Genomic DNA, 16,518 nt, shown 5'->3' with positions numbered 1-16,518 from the left:
TGTTCTTCCATAAGAACCATCACCTAACCTAACCTAAATGTCTGCTACTGAATTTCAATAAAAGCAAACTTCCCCAAGTTTTCACTATTAAATATTTCAGCTCATTCACTCACTCTGTTAAGGATATATCCCAAAGTTAACATAATATAATGAAGAGATATTTCCACGTTTGTTGAGACCTGAGGCATCCCATCTTCTGTTCTTTCTCCAAATGTGCATGTCTGTATTCCCTCCTCCTTCTAAGAACCCTCTCAATAGAACAGGTGGGGAAGCTTTCTGGGGCTGAGGGCCACATTATCCTTGTAATGTCTCAGGGCCCACATTCCAAGAGTAGTGGGTTGGGCCAGACCCACACAGACACACAGCTATTTCCCAAGAAAACAAAGGCATATATTTAATTCTTGGTAATTCCACTCAATCCACTTTCCATTTCTCCATAGGCTTTTTCATCATAAAGTTTGTAAAAAATAAACAAAACGCCCTTTATCTGTTCTGACTATGCAAAAGGCAAAAACAATTAAGTAATCCCAGCAGAAGACTACAAATACAGTCAATACAGAACTGAACAACAAGCCCTGTCTTACAAATATTTACAGCCTCAAATTTGAAAGGTAAATTGAGCGACTGGATGGAGGAGGAGAACATAATGGGGTGTGAACAGGCAGGATTCAGGAGAGATAGATCAGGTATGGATCACTGCCTGATCCTAAACCACCTTGCAGAAAAATATAAAATCCAAATGGGAAAAGCCCTACATGTTGCCTTTGTAGACCTAAAGTCTGCTTTTGATTCGATCTCTAGAGATATTCTATGGGACAAACTGGCAAAAACATCAACTGACAGAAGACTACTTCTCCTTATACACCATCTTCACCAGGAGACCTCTATGCGAATACGTTGCGGATTAAATGGTGGCCTGACTGACTCGATTCCCACTACTAAAGGAGTCAGACAGGGTTGCGTACTGGCGCCCCTACTTTTTAATTTCTATTTAAACGACTTAGGGCCCAGGTGCACCTCCTCTAATCTTCATTCGCCCAAATTAGGTGATTACAGATGCCCCATCCTGCTATACGCAGATGATGCAGCCCTTATAGCATTTTCCAAGATAGGCCTGAAACGTATTCTCCGTGTCTTTATGAACTACTGTTCTGATAACCAGCTTACTATAAACTATTCCAAGACCAAAATATTAGTCTTCTCAAACTCTCAGTCTGTCGCGGAGTGGACAATAAATGGCCAAAAAATCGAACAGGTCAAAAGTCACAAATACTTAGGTATAATTTTTCATCAATCCCTCTCATGGACCACACACATCCGGGCGGCGGTTGCAACGGCCCACACAACACTGAAGCGTATCCTACGATATTACTACACTAAAGGTGGGCAGTTCATCCCAGCAGCCATTCAGATCTTCAAAACAAAGGTAATTCCTCAACTTCTATTTGGCGCTCCAATATGGATTGTTGACTTTAACGCCTCAGTTGAGGCGGTACTCTCCACTTTTATACGAAAACTCTTCGGTTTACCAAGGTGCGTACCCAACGCCGCCCTTAGACTTGAAGCCGGTCTAAATTCGACTGAATGCTTTGCATGGTCCAGTGCGTTCAATTTTTGGATTAAATTATCCTATGGCCCTGTAAATGAATACCTAACAGCAATATGGAATGATACATATATCTCCAATTGGATGAAAACCTTTCATTTCAAACTCTTCGAATTAGGATACTCGCTGGAATATTTATCCCAAATAGAACCAGTAATGGCCAAACACATTATTGGTAACAGACTTAGAGATATAGACAGGCAAAGCGCAATTGCAGCTGCTGCTAAAGTATGCTCCCCGCTATATCATAATCTGAGCTTCGACACCAACTCTCACGCCCAATACTTAGACTTCCTAAATATACCTAAATTCCGTTATGCCTTTATTAAGGCAAGATTTAATTGCCTTAACTCAGCTGTACTGGAAGGGAGATACCGGGGTATCCCGCAGACTCAAAGGAACTGCCCTTGTAGTTTGGGAGTGATAGAATCATTGTCTCATGTATTATTTGTATGCCCGCTATACTCTCTCGAACGAGCCAAATTCCTTTATTCTTTTACCAAACGGTTTCCTAACAATTCTTTTGATATGATGCTGAAACAGCTATTGAATGGATCAAATAGGAACCTTACGCTATCAGTGGCCAAATTCATCTATGCAGCTCAAACCAAACGAGCCAACCCTGTTCTCCGAAAGGCCAATCCAAAAGATATAGTCTGTTTAGCTGATTAATTATCCTGAACCTTTGTATATAGCATAAAAGTTTTAACCATGTATTTTATTACTTTCCTTTGCATTTTATCCGAAATATGGGTCTTTGACCGTAAATAAAGAAATTTGATACAGCCTCAAATTTCAAAATGCAATTGCATCCTAAAAATCTGCATGTAAGCAGCTGCAAAATACCTGTCTCCTTTGTGCATATTTGCAAAGAACAAGTCTGCAGAGACACTTCCTCTCTGCTTTGATCTTCTGGCTGCAGATCTTTTGGCAGAGGAAGGACTTGCAATTTCACACTTTTCAAAACATCAAAGCTCTTATCCTTCTCAGCTGCTCTCCACTGAACAGTTTATGGTCAGATGAGGAGCACAGAGGGCTGGGTGAAATCTGGCTGTGGGCCAGCGCACAGGCTACAGGTTCTCTACCTCTGTTTTATAGGATCCCAAGGGAACTGGAAACAACAATAGAACATTAGTGCTAATTTTCTTTAAAAAAAATCTCACAGCAGGATATAGCTGGCGGGTGGATTTGCACTGTTTCAAACAGAGACAATGATAATTTGGGGTGTGGGAATTCCTTTAATTAACTCTGGGAGGCAAGATTGTTGTTGGAAATATCCATGAGAAAACAAAAGCAGGTATCTTGTATCAATAAAGAGATGTGTCAAATTAGATCCCCCACATTTCAAGTCCTCTAGCACACCTACAGTGGAATAATGTACTTTGCAAAGCAAAGTAGTAACTTCTAAGCACTTATATATCTTAGCATCGACTCAGTTTTAGAGAACAAAGTAGGCAGAACAGCTGCAGGGGAGAATAAAATTCATTTCCAAAATATTTTAATATATCAAAATTCATTTGCAGTACGTCATGCAGTTATCTTTTAGTTTTTTAAATATTGGTTTCAATAAACCACTTTCCAAGGTACAATTTGTTTCCTCTCTACGGAAACAAATTCAAAGCTTGGCATGACTCAGTGAGTTCAGCATGACCCAGATCAAGGCACATTACAAGAAAGCTGCTTTCATGTTGCAAGGTAGTGTTTACAAATTACAGGGAGTGATTCTGCATATAATACAATAGTGACTAAGCGTATGCTGATGTGCAGCTGTTAGACAAATGCAGATGAAATGCAAATCTTTTCTTCTGAAGGTGAACAAAAAAGGATTCCACTGTCTCTAACAATGCTAGCTCACAACTTACATCATCATCAGGCTATTAGAGGGCTTTCATGAAGCTGCATGCACTTTACAGTTGTCAATGGCAGAGCTTTGCAGTGCCTAACTTTAGACGGGATATGTTTGTGCCTGAACAGGTGGGGAGAGAGAAGAGGTGGCAAGAGGTGGGGTGCATGCCACCTGAAACAATAGGTTCCAGTGGGGCGCTTGCACGCAGTGTAATTGATAAAACATGAATTTGCAAAAACAAAACAAAACCAACACACACAATGTTACATAAGAAGATAAGAACATAAGAAGAGCCTGCTGGATCAGGCCAGTGGCCCATCTAGTCCAGCATCCTGTTCTCACAGTGGCCAACCAGGTGCCTGGGGGAAGCCCACAAGCAGGACCTGAGTTGCAAGAACACTCTCCCCTCCTGAGGCTTCCGGCAACTGGTTTTCAGAAGCATGCTGCCTCTGACTAGGGTGGCAGAGCACAGCCATCATGGCTAGTAGCCATTGATAGCCCTGTCCTCCATGGATTTGTCTAATCTTCTTTTAAAGCCATCCAAGCTGGTGGCCATTACTGCGTCTTGTGGGAGCAAATTCCATAGTTTAACTATGCGCTGAGTAAAGAAGTACTTCCTTTTGTCTGTCCTGAATCTTCCAACATTCACAGCTTCTTTGAATGTCCACGAGTTCTAGTATTATGAGAGGGAGAAGAACTTTTCTCTATCCACTTTCTCAATGCCATGCATAATTTTATACACTTCTATCATGTCTCCTCTGACCTGCCTTTTCTCTAAACTAAAAAGCCCCAAATGCTGCAACCTTTCCTCATAAGGGAGTCGCTCTATCCCCTTGATCATTCTGGTTGCCCTCTTCTGAACCTTTTCCAACTCTATAATATCCTTTTTGAGATGAGGCGACCAGAACTGTACACAGTATTCCAAATGCGGCCGCACCATAGATTGATACAACGGCATTATGATATCGGCTGTTTTATTTTCAATACCTTTCCTAATTATCGCTAGCATGGAATTTGCCTTTTTCACAGCTGCCGCACACTGAGTCGACATTTTCATCGTGCTGTCCACTATAACCCCGAGGTCTCTCCTGGTCGGTCACCGCCAGTTCAGACCCCATGAGCGTATATGTGAAATTCAGACTTTTTGCTCCAATATGCATAATTTTACACTTGTTTATATTGAATTGCATTTGCCATTTTTCCGCCCATTCACTCAGTTTGGAGAGGTCTTTTTGGAGCTCTTCGCAATCCCTTTTTGTTTTAACAACCCTGAACAATTTAGTATCGTTGGCAAACCTGGCCACTTCACTGCTTACTCCTAACTCTAGGTCATTAATGAACAAGTTGAAAAGTACAGGTCCCAATACCGATCCTTGAGGGACTCCACTTTCTACAGCCCTCCACTGGGAGAACTGTCCATTTATTCTAGTCTCTGCTTCTCAACCAATTCCTTATCCACAAGAGGACCTCTCCTCTTATTCCATGACTGCTAAGCTTCCTCAGAAGTCTTTGGTGAGGTACCTTGTCAAAAGCTTTTTGAAAGTCTAACTACACTACGTCCACTGGATCACCTCTATCTATATGCTTGTTGACACTCTCAAAGAATTCTAATAGGTTACTGAGACAGGACTTTCCCTTGCAGAAGCCATGCTTGCTCTGCTTCAGCAAGGCTTGTTCTTCTATGTGCTTAGTTAAACTAGCTTTAGTAATACTTTCTACCAGTTTTCCAGGGACAGAAGTTAAGCTAACTGGCCTGCAATTTCTGGGATCCCCCCTGGATCCCTTTTTGAAGATTGGCGTTACATTTGCCACTTTCCAGTCCTCAGGCACAGAGGAGGACCTGAGGGACAAGTTACACATTTTAGTTAGCAGATCAGCAATTTCACATTTGAGTTCTTTGAGAACTCTTGGGTGGATGCCATCCAGGCCTGGTGATTTGTCAGTTTTTATATTGTCCATTAAGCCTAGAACTTCCTCTCTTGTTACCACTATTTGTCTCAGTTCCTCAGAATCCCTTCCTGCAAATGTTAGTTCAGGTTCAGGGATCTGCCCTATATCTTCTACTGTGAAGACAGATGCAAAAAATTCATTTAACTTCTCTGCAATCTCCTTATCGTTCTTTAGTACCCCTTTGACTCCCTTATCATCCAAGGGTCTAGATGGTCTCCTGCTTTGAATGTATTTCTAGAATTTTTTGTTGTTGGTTTTTATGTTCTTAGCAATGTGCTCCTCAAATTCTGTTTTAGCATCCCTTATTGTCTTCTTGCATTTCTTTTGCCAAAGTTTGTGTTCCTTTTTATTTTCTTCATTCGGACAAGACTTCCATTTTCTGAAGGAAGACTTTTTGCCTCTGAGAGCTTCCTTGACTTTGCTCGTTAACCATGCTGGCATCTTCTTGGCCCTGGCGGTACCTTTTCTGATCTGCGGTATGCACTCCAGTTGAGCTTCTAATATAGTGTTTTTAAACAACTTCCAAGCATTTTCGAGTGATGTGACCCTCTGGACTTTGTTTTTCAGCTTTCTTTTTACCAATCCCCTCATGTTTGTAAAGTTTTCTGTTTTGAAGTCAAATGTGACCGTGTTGGATTTTCTTGGCAATTGGCCAGTTACATGTATGTTTAATTTAATAGCACTATGGTCACTGCTCCCAATCGGTTCGACAACACTTACATCTCGCACCAGGTCCCGGTCCCCACTGAGGATTAAGTCCAGGATTGCCGTCCCTCTGGTTGGTTCCATGACCAACTGGTCTAGGGCATAGTCATTTATCTAGAAATTTTGCTTCTTTGTCATGACTGGAACACATATGCGGCCAGTCTATGTCCGGGTAGTTGAAGTCACCCATTACTACCACATTTCCTAGTTACAAATATGATCACAGTTATTGTCAAGGTTTATTCCTTGACTTTGCTACAGTTACTGCTTCTTCAGTAAATTTCCAAACATACAATTAAAAAAATTACACTTATGTGCAGCTATTTCACATTTGAATAGAAATTGAAAGTAAGAGCAAAGAGTCTCTCAAGATGTTTTGATGACAATTTTATTAAATTTGTAAACTGATACCTAGGTTCTAATAATTAGATTTTAAGCCAAAAATTGGTTTAAAGCATCAAATACTAAACATTCACATAATTCTTTGAAGCATTCCTCAATTTTTATTTTTGCTTTAAATATTCCAAGACAAATTTAGACTAATATATTTACAAGTCCTACCAGATAAATTTATAACAGTAATTGTACTCTGCGAAGAGTATGCTGTGTTGCTGTATTTAGATGCTTCATGTTTTTATATGGAGAACAATGATCACAATAGCTTCTCCTCATGATCTGAACAATTTTGGCAAAGCACAGCCACTGACACTAAATGCCTACTCTTCAACTGAATCGCTCGTCAAGCTTTTATCCGATTCCTTATGACTGAAAACAATGAGGAAATGGCAAACTGCATAACCTATGTCTCATGCAATCAGTTTATAAGTTCAGTCTTAGAACAATAAATGTGTAGGATGTGGAAACATAGACTAATCAATTAAAACATGAAAGAGCCAATTAGGACATGCAGTACTAACTCACAGCTGAATTCAACTATCTTCTCTCTATATTGCTAATTTAATAATTGCTGCTATGACACTTGATACTTCATTGTTATGATGGTTCAGGAACTGGATTTACAGCTCTGGAACCCTAAGGATGGGGGTGGAAGCCATTTCCCTGAATTATCTTGGCAAGTGGCCACAGAGGCAGCACATCTGCCAGAGATTTCTACAGCTGTTGCAAAGAAATCACCCTCAACATAATTATTTATTTATTTTACTACATTCACACCTCACCTTTCCTCCAAAGAGCTCAAAGCTGGCATACACAGTTCTCTCCCTCCTCATTTTATTTTCACAGCACCCCTATGAGGGAGGTGAAGCTATGAGATGGTTACTGACCAAGGCCACACAGTGAGCTTCATGGCTGAGTGGGATTTGAACCTTGGTCTTCCAAGTCCAAATCCAACATCATACCCTCTACACCACACTGGCTCTCCATTTAGCAAAATATATCTCCACCCCCCTGCTGCCGCCGCCAATGAACTATAAGGGTAATCAACGGAGATTTACAGAAAGAAACATATATACGACTACTCTATTCATATCACTGACTAGTGAAGATACACAAAACTTTTTAAACTGAAGACTAAAAACTGTCATTGTTCGTCATAAATCCCATCCATTAATACAATTCCTTACTTCAGTTCAATTGCTTTCTTTCCAGTCACCTGGCTGTTGTAACAACACTGGCTGTTCTTGTTATAAAATTTGTCCAACAATTGTAGGAATACCAATTATCTTGACACCCACCCTCTCTATGTCCACTTGGCTTACAAAAAACCCAAAAACAAATCTGAAAGCCAGATCATCATAGATGTGCTGGTTGGTCCAATTTATTACACAGACACAGAAAGATCAAGGTAAGTGAAAGAAGCAAATGTTTTTATAAGGCAATATGTAATGGAACCAGGAGGAAATACTCTTTTTGCTTTTAAAGAAATGACAAAACTCAGTAGTTATGCATTACTAGCTTGATATATTGTTAGAAAATCCTGGATACTGTGATAGGACTAAACCACATAAACATTATTTACAGAACAATAGTCTGAACATGTTTGAAAATGGACAATGAATTTCAGACCAACCTGCCCCCATTCCCTCTTCTCCCTCCAGTTATATAGCACTGAAAGCATGACAGGAAAGCCTGGGAATAATGAATACAATATAACTAAATCTATCCAAGTACAGATGTGCTCATCTAATGGAACAGCACAGAGAATTTTATGGCTTATGAATGGAAATATTGAATATTCCAATAGTTCAACATAGCCTAAATTAAATACACATATTTCTCTGACAACAATATAGCAGGGGCAGAAGCCTATGAAATAAAGCAGAAATAGCTTCTGGCCCTAGAATTGATTCCATACATTCCAGATGGCCACAGGATCTTCCTAGGCAGGAAGGGATATCTGAGTGTGCATCTATATTGGAATTGTTAGGATATTTTGTTTTAAATATGTTTTTATTATCACTTGTTGTTTACCACCCTTGGCTCCTTTTGGGAGGAAAAATGGGATATAAATGTAATAATGAATAACATAAACAAGGACTATAAAAGCCTTCGTGGTTCAGATGAGTGCTGCTCAAGCAACAACTCCTTGAGTTCCTACATCCTTGATTATTCTTTGGTCCTATCTCCTGGTTAATCCTCCAGTACAGACTTGCTATTTGGTCCTGACTACTGGCTGATCCCTTAATTCCTTGTTCCCAGCTCCTGGCTCACCTAGGCGACTGCTCATGGCCTGACCCTCACATAGGACAAGTGATCCCATAATTGTTGAGGAGTATTTGGGAGTACAAAGTGGTTCATGTTTGCTAAAAACATTTTACAAATATTTCAAACAGCTGCTGAAGCCCACAGGAAGCCCACTAGTTTAAGAGGGCTAAGCAAACCCTAGTTCCACTGAACAGAGTCTGGTGAACAGATCTGTAAATTATTGCCACATTCAATGTAAAGGCAATGTTGAAAAATCAGTGCACTCATATGGTCCCAATGGACAGTGTAGTTCCATCTTGTAACTATTTTGCAGTAGAAAAAAATGTTCTTTGGATCCGAGAAGGCAGATGGCTTGAGTGCAGGTGGAGAAAAACTCCTAATGAATGTAACCAAACACTGGTAGGTGCTCATGTTCAAGCCTACCCAGTGGCAGTGAAGAAAACTTACTTCCCCACCTCCACTACATCCTCAGCTTGCCATCCAGCTGAGCTGTTTAGAGTGGCTAATTAAAGGGCTTATTACATACTGGCCCTGGGGAGGTGGTAGAACCATCTAAAGCCCGCTTTGACATGTTTGCTAAGCATTTTGAGATAAAGTCACTTCCATTCACCGGGATTTGGACTTCACTGCTGATGCTCCAAGTGAGGTATCTGGAGCACTTTCTTGTGTGATGTCATTGGATGAGTTTCAGTTGCTGCGGCCTGAGAATGTGGACAAGGTCTGTGCTACCACCTGCATCTCAGAACCTTGCACTTCATGGCTGATGAAATCTGCCAGGGAGGGTCCTCTGGGTGGGCCAGGGAGATAGTTAATGCTTCTCTCCAAGAAGGAGTGGTCCCAGGCTGCCTGAAGGAGATGGTGGTAAGACCACTCCTGAAGAAGTCTTCCCTGGATCCGGAAGATCCTAATAATTTTAGACCAGTAGCAAATGTCCCCTTTCTGGGCAAGGTTCTTGAGAGGATGGTTGCCAACCAGATTCAGGTACTCTTAGAGGAGACAGATTTTCTAGATACATTTCAATCAGGATTCAGGCCTGGTTTGGTATGAAAGCTGCCTTGGTCACCCTGCATGATGTCTCAGGAGAGAGACAGGGGGAGTATGATTTTGTTACTCTTCCTTGATATTTCAGTGGCTTTCGATTCCATTGATCATAGTATCCTTCTGGGGCAACTGTCCATGTTGGGTATTTGGGGCACTGCATTGCGGTGGTTCCGTTCTTACTTGGATGGCTGGCTCCAGAAGGTGGTTTTTGGGAAGCAGTGCTTGCCTTCATGGGCTCTTCAATATGTGGTCCCGCAGGGGTCGGTTCTGTCCCCCATGTTTATTTATTTTTATTTTATTTTATTACATTTCTAGACCGCCCTATAGCAATAAGCTCCCAGGGCGGTGAACAGCATAATAAAACAGATTAAAATACAAGCGGATGTAAATACAATACAGTACACAATAAAACATAATTAAAATTCCAAATTTAAATTCAATTTAAATTTTTTAAAAATTTTTAAAATGCCTGGGCAAAGAGGTAGGTCTTTACCTGGCGCCGAAAAGATAACAGAGAAGGCGCCAGGCGTATCTCGTCAGGGAGGGCGTTCCATAGTTCGGGGGCCACCACCGAGAAGGCCCTAGCTCTAGTTGTCGTTCTCCGTGCCTCCTTATGCGTTGGGACACGGAGAAGGGCCTTCGACGTCGAGCGCAGTGACCGGGTAGGTACATAGCGGGAGAGGCGTTCCGTCAGGTATTGCGGTTCGATGCCGTTAAGGGCTTTATAGGTAAGAACCAACACTTTGAATCTGGCCCGGAAACATATTGGTAGCCAGTGCAGCTGGGCCAGAACAGGTGTTATATGATCAAAATTTTTAGTCCCAGTAAGGACTCTGGCCGCAGCATTCTGCACCAGCTGAAGTTTCCGAACCGTCTTCAGAGGTAACCCTACGTAGAGTGCATTACAGTAGTCCAATCTAGAGGTTACCAGAGCATGGATAACTGTGGCGAGGTTCTCCCTCTCCAGATAGGGTCGTAGTTGGGCTACCAGCCGAAGCTGGTAGAACGCATTCCGTGCCACCGAGGCTACTTGAGCCTCCAGTGACAGGAGCGGATCTAATAAGACCCCCAAACTATGGACCTGCTCCTTTAGGGGGATTGTAACCCCATCTAGGGCAGGTCGGACATCATCCATCTGGGCAGAGAGCCCCCCCACCAACAGCATCTCAGTCTTGTCAGGATTGAGTCTCAGTTTGTTAGCTCTCATCCAGTCCATTATTGCGGCCAGGCAGCGGTTTAGTACATTAACAGCCTCACCTGAAGAAGATGAAAAGGAGAAGTAGAGCTGCGTATCATCAGCATATTGCTGGAAACGCACTCCAAATCTCCTAATGACCTCACCCAGCGGCTTCATATAGATATTAAAGAGCATGGGGGACAGAACTGAACCCTGTGGGACCCCATATTGGAGTATCCAGGGGTTCGAGTAATGCTCCCCAAGCATCAACTTCTGGAGACGATTCTCGAGGTAGGAGCACAGCCACTGCCAAGCAGTGCCTCCAACTCCTAAGTCCGCAAGACGTCCCAGAAGGATACCATGGTTGATGGTATCAAAAGCCGCTGAGAGATCAAGGAGAACCAACAGAGTTACACTCCCTCTGTCTTTCTCCCGACAGAGGTCATCATACAGGGCGACCAAGGCTGTTTCTGTACCAAACCCCGGCCGAAAGCCCGATTGAAATGGATCCAGATAATCAGTTTCATCCAAGAGAGCCTGGAGCTGGCGAGCGACCACACGCTCTAAGACCTTGCCCAAGAACGGAACATTTGCTACCGGTCTATAGTTGTCAAAATTTTCAGGGTCCAAGGAGGGTTTCTTTAGGAGCGGTCTCACCACCGCCTGTTTCAGGCAGGGTGGTACCACTCCCTCTCGTAGGGAGGCATTGATCACCTCCTTGGCCCATCCGGCTGTTCCGTTCCTGCTAGCTTTTATTAGCCACGAGGGGCAAGGGTCCAGAGCAGAAGTGGTCGCCCGCACCTGTCCAAGCACCTTGTCCACATCCTCGAGCTGTACCAACTGAAACTCATCCAATAAAACAGGACAAGACTGTGCTCCGGACACCTCATTAGGCTCAACTGCTACAATATTGGAGTCAAGGTCCCAGCGGATGTTCGTGATCTTATCTTGGAAGTGTCTCGCAAACTCATTACAGCGGGCTATTGATGGTATTATTGCGTTCTGAGGCCCAGAGTGTAAAAGTCCCCAAACAACTTTATAAAGTTCCGCTGGGCGGTTAGAAGATGACTGAATGGAGGCAGCAAAGTACTGCTTCTTCGCTGCCCTCACCGCCTTCACATAGAGCTTGGTAGAGACCTTCACAAGTGCAAGACCACAGCCGTCGGGAGTTCGTCTCCATTTGCACTCAAGCCTTCTCCTTTCTTGCTTCATCACTCTTAGCTCCGGGGTGAACCACGGAGCCACTTGAGCTCTGCAGAGGAGAGGGCGCACCGGGGCGATCGTGTCAACTGCCCGGGTCATTTCCGTATTCCACAAATTGAGCAGGGTTTCGACAGGAGCGTCAGTTTTATCAGCCGGAAAACTCCCCAGAGCCTTCTGAAAGCCTTCAGGATTCATTAGTCTCCGGGGACGGACCATCTTAATTGGTCCTCCACCCTTGCAGAGGGGAGAAAACATTGTGAGCTTACACCTCAATAGGCGATGATCTGACCATGACAGAGGAATAGATGTAAAATCCCTTACTCCCAGATCACCATCCCCTGTTCCAGTAGCAAAAATTAAGTCTAGAGTGTGTCCCGAAATATGCGTAGGGCCAGTAACAAATTGAGACAGCCCCATGGCTGTCATGGAGGCCATGAAGTCCTGAGCCGCCCCAGACAAAGTGGTCTCGGCATGAATGTTGAGATCCCCCAATACCAAAAATTTGGGGGATCGCAACACCAGACTCGAGACCACTTCCGTCAGCTCAGTTAGGGAGGCTGTTGGGCAGCAGGGTGGACGGTACACCAACAGTATTCCCAGTCTGTCTCGCTGGCCCAACGTAATATGAAGACACTCCAGACCATTAGCTACCTGGATAGGGTGCCTAACAAGAGGGATGGAACTTCTATAGACCACAGCGATTCCCCGTCCCCGACCGTCGGATCTACCCAGATGCTGAACCAAGTACTCAGGTGGGCACAGCTGGGAGAGATTGATGCCTCCCAGATCGCTCACCCAGGTCTCGGTAATAAACGCCCGATCGGCTGCCTCATCCACAATTAAATCATGGATGAGGGAAGCTTTATTATTTATCGATCTGGCATTAAGAAGCAGCAACTGGAGATCTGAGAGTTGGCTGATAGAACTACCAGCAATCCTGTGGATGTGGGGAGGACCGGAACACGGTACAGCCACCAATTGTCTGGGCCGAGTTCCCCTCAACTGGCATGTCCTCCTCACAACGCCATACCTCCCATTACCCGTCACTACGCTAACGGGGGCCCCCTCTGGTCCCCCCTCCCAATACCCTATCCTCCCACCCAGGCACATAGTAAAATAAAATAAAAATAAAATAAAAATACACACACACTCACAACATACAGTCATACCAGCATCCACTCATCCAATTCAGGCCTACACGACAACCACAGTCCCGTACTCCCTGCGCACCAACACAGCTCTCAAACCGTTCTTCTTCCCGGGCAAAGCACCGCCTGCAAAAGGTCCAGATGACAGTACAACGAAAGGCGAAGGACCACTAAGGCAAGCGCAAGCCACAAAGGTAGAGATGGAACCACACCAGCAGCAAAGAACGCCAGCCAGTCACGGGAATGATGGAGTGCAAGCGACAATAGGAATGAGCGCAGCAACAGCAGCAGCGATGAAGTTTAACATTTAAAATGTTGTTTAACATTTACATGAAACCACTGAATGAGGTCATAAGTATGCTGATGACACACAGCTCTATTTGTCCTTTTCATCTTCTGCAGGTGAGGCTGTGGATGTGCTTAATCAGTGCTTGGTTGGCATAATGGACTGGATGAGGACCAATAAACTGAAGCTTAATCCAGACAAGACTGAGATGCTGTTGGTGGGTGGTTCCTCTCATCGGCTGAGTGGTGTGTGGCCTCTTCTATATGGGGTCACACTCCGTCTAAAGGAGCGGGTTCATAGTTTAGAGGTTCTCCTGGATCTACTGATGTCAGTTGAGGCACAGGTGGTCTCAATGGTGTGGAGTGCCTTCCATCAGCTTAGGCTGGTGGCTCTATGTGACCCTATCTGGACAGGGATAACCTGGCTACAGTAATCTATGCTCTGATAACCTCAAGGTTGGATTATTACAATGAACTTTACATGGGGCTGCCTTTGAAAATGGTTTGGAAGCTTCAATTAGTGCAGAATGCAGCTGCCTGATTGTTCAAGGCAAACAAAGCATATAACACCTATCCTGTTCCAATTGCATTGGCTGTCTATACGTCTCCAAGCCCAATTCAAAGTGCTGGTTTTGACCTATAAAGCTCTTTATGGCTCAGGGCCCCAATATCTTCTGGAACGCCTCTCTTGATATGAACCTACCTGGACCCTTAGATCTTCCTCTGAGGCCCTTCTCCAGGTCCCCCCTTTTGAGGGAAACTCAGAGGGTGGTGACAAGGGAGAGGGCCTGTTCAGTTGTAGCTCCCCATCGGTGGAATATGCTTCCCACTGAGGTCCATCTGGAGCAGTCACTGACTTCTTTTCAGCGCCAGGTAAAGAAAGGCATTTGATACATTGAGATGTTTTGTTTTTAATATGCTGCCAAACCTTCCTGTGGCTGTGTGGGGGGTGGTATTGTCATTGTTTTGTTGTTGTTTACTGTTATGTTTTTATGATGTTTTATTTGTTTTAACATTGTGTAAGTCACTTGGGAACCTTTGTGTATCAAGCAACCAATAAACCTAATAAATAACAACATTAATAAAATGTATCAGAAAGGGAAAGACTTGAATAGCAGAAGATGTTATGTTCTTTGGGTTACGTGACATTAAGGAAAATCACTCCTGTAAAAAGTGCAAAGAAAATCACCTAACAAAGCCTTCTAGGGAAACAAGGTTTCCAACATTTTGATCGTTCTCTAAAATCAGATTCATTCATGGTTAATTGCAGGGGTAGCCAAAGTGGTGCCCTGAGGATGTTGTGGAACAAATTCCATCATCCCTGACAAATAGCTATACTGTCTTGGGCTGCATGAGGGTACCTGGTTGAATATCCCTGGATTATTGTTATGGGAATGAATTGCAGCAAGCCTCAAGCCTATGCATTTCCTGCTACCCTGCTCAGCAGAACCCTGAACAATTTAATATCATCAGCAAACCTGGCCACCTCACTGCTCACCCTATACCAATCCTTGGGGGCCTGTACTTTCTACAACCCTCCACGGGGAAAACTGTCAATTTATTCCTACTCTCTGCTTTCTGCTACTTAACCAATTCCTGATCCACAAGACAGCCTCTCATTCAATGACTGCTAAGCTTACTCAGGAGTCTTTGGTGAGGTACCTTGTCAAAAGCTTTTTGAAAGTCCAAGTACACTATGTCCACTAGATCACCTCTATCTAAATACTTGTTGACACTCTCAAAGAAGTCTAATAGGTTAGTGAGACAGGGCTTACCAGAAGCCATGGTGGTACCCTTGCAGAAGCCATGCTGGTTCTGCTTATCCGTCTGTAATTTCCCACCATCACAGGAGGAGGAAATGTTACTATTTTTTATCTTAGTTTTTCATTTTTGGAATGAACAAAGAATAAATGAAAGGCTTGCTTTAACCTTTTTTCTCCTCCAGATGTTACTAAAATCTAATCACTAAAGTGTTTGCAGATTACAAATTTATTTAACACAGAAGGTGGTATGTGCACTATGCAGTGTTCCTCAAAATTCTCAATCATATCATGGATCCATTATGTAGGCAAGAGATACTCAAGTTGGCGAGAGGTTCATGCATCTTGGGATTAGTGTATACACCAATTTCTTTTTCATATTATACACTGATTGAACTTTCTCTGCAATATGCACACTTGATGTTAATCTGTATGAACATATTGTTTGTTATGTGCATACAAGTTTGATTTAAGGATCCATGACTTGAAGCTTTTGGTCAGAAGCTACTAGGTTGGTTGTATGTTGAACGTATACAAAACAGCCTACACCTATCATTGTATACACTAAGTTAGTTTTGATTAGTGCTTAGCTGTGGAGAATAGCCTTAATTGTAGCATCTGGGCTGTATGTAGTTACCTAAAGATACGTAACTACAGTGGAATCACAGGATGCAAAAAGAAAATCTGAGCATGTGTTTTATAGCCTGAGAAATAATAGTTCTCTAAGGCACCAGACAGGGATGTGCTAGTCTTGAAGTGGGGCTCCCAGCCATTAGCTCATCTTCCAAGCACTGGCTTTAGAGCTCAATCTGAGAAACTCATCTCTAGTGTAGCCAGGTATCCACAAATGTTGGCTTATCAGCCAAAACCATTACTTGTGTTCTTACTCATCCTTTCTTCCCTGAGTCCTTGACACGTGCAGAGAACTCAGGGGAGGGAGTGTGTTTGTCCTTGAGATGTTCTTTTGCAGCAGGTGCAAGCGGGACCCCTGCTGCTGGTGTTTCCAGCAAAAGTTCAAGAGGATGGAGGATCCCCAAACATTCCTGATCTGGTTTCCTCAACAAACTATCCAAGGAGGAAGATTCTATAGCCATTATAGCACACCTTTTGATTGTAAAGTTTTTATGATGTGC

General features: G+C 43.2%; 1 protein-coding gene across 8 annotated transcripts in view; it reads right to left on the bottom strand.

Moving 5' to 3' along the window:
* FAM110B (family with sequence similarity 110 member B) overlaps window positions 1–16,518 on the bottom strand; it is a 129,872-nt gene that overhangs the window by 24,389 nt on the left and 88,965 nt on the right. The window lies entirely within an intron of this gene.

Source organism: Rhineura floridana, chromosome 1 (assembly GCF_030035675.1).
Source record: "Rhineura floridana isolate rRhiFlo1 chromosome 1, rRhiFlo1.hap2, whole genome shotgun sequence".
Lineage (NCBI taxonomy): Eukaryota > Metazoa > Chordata > Lepidosauria > Squamata > Rhineuridae > Rhineura > Rhineura floridana.
Note: the sequence above shows the minus strand (reverse complement) of the source record. Positions and strands in the feature narration are given on the sequence as shown.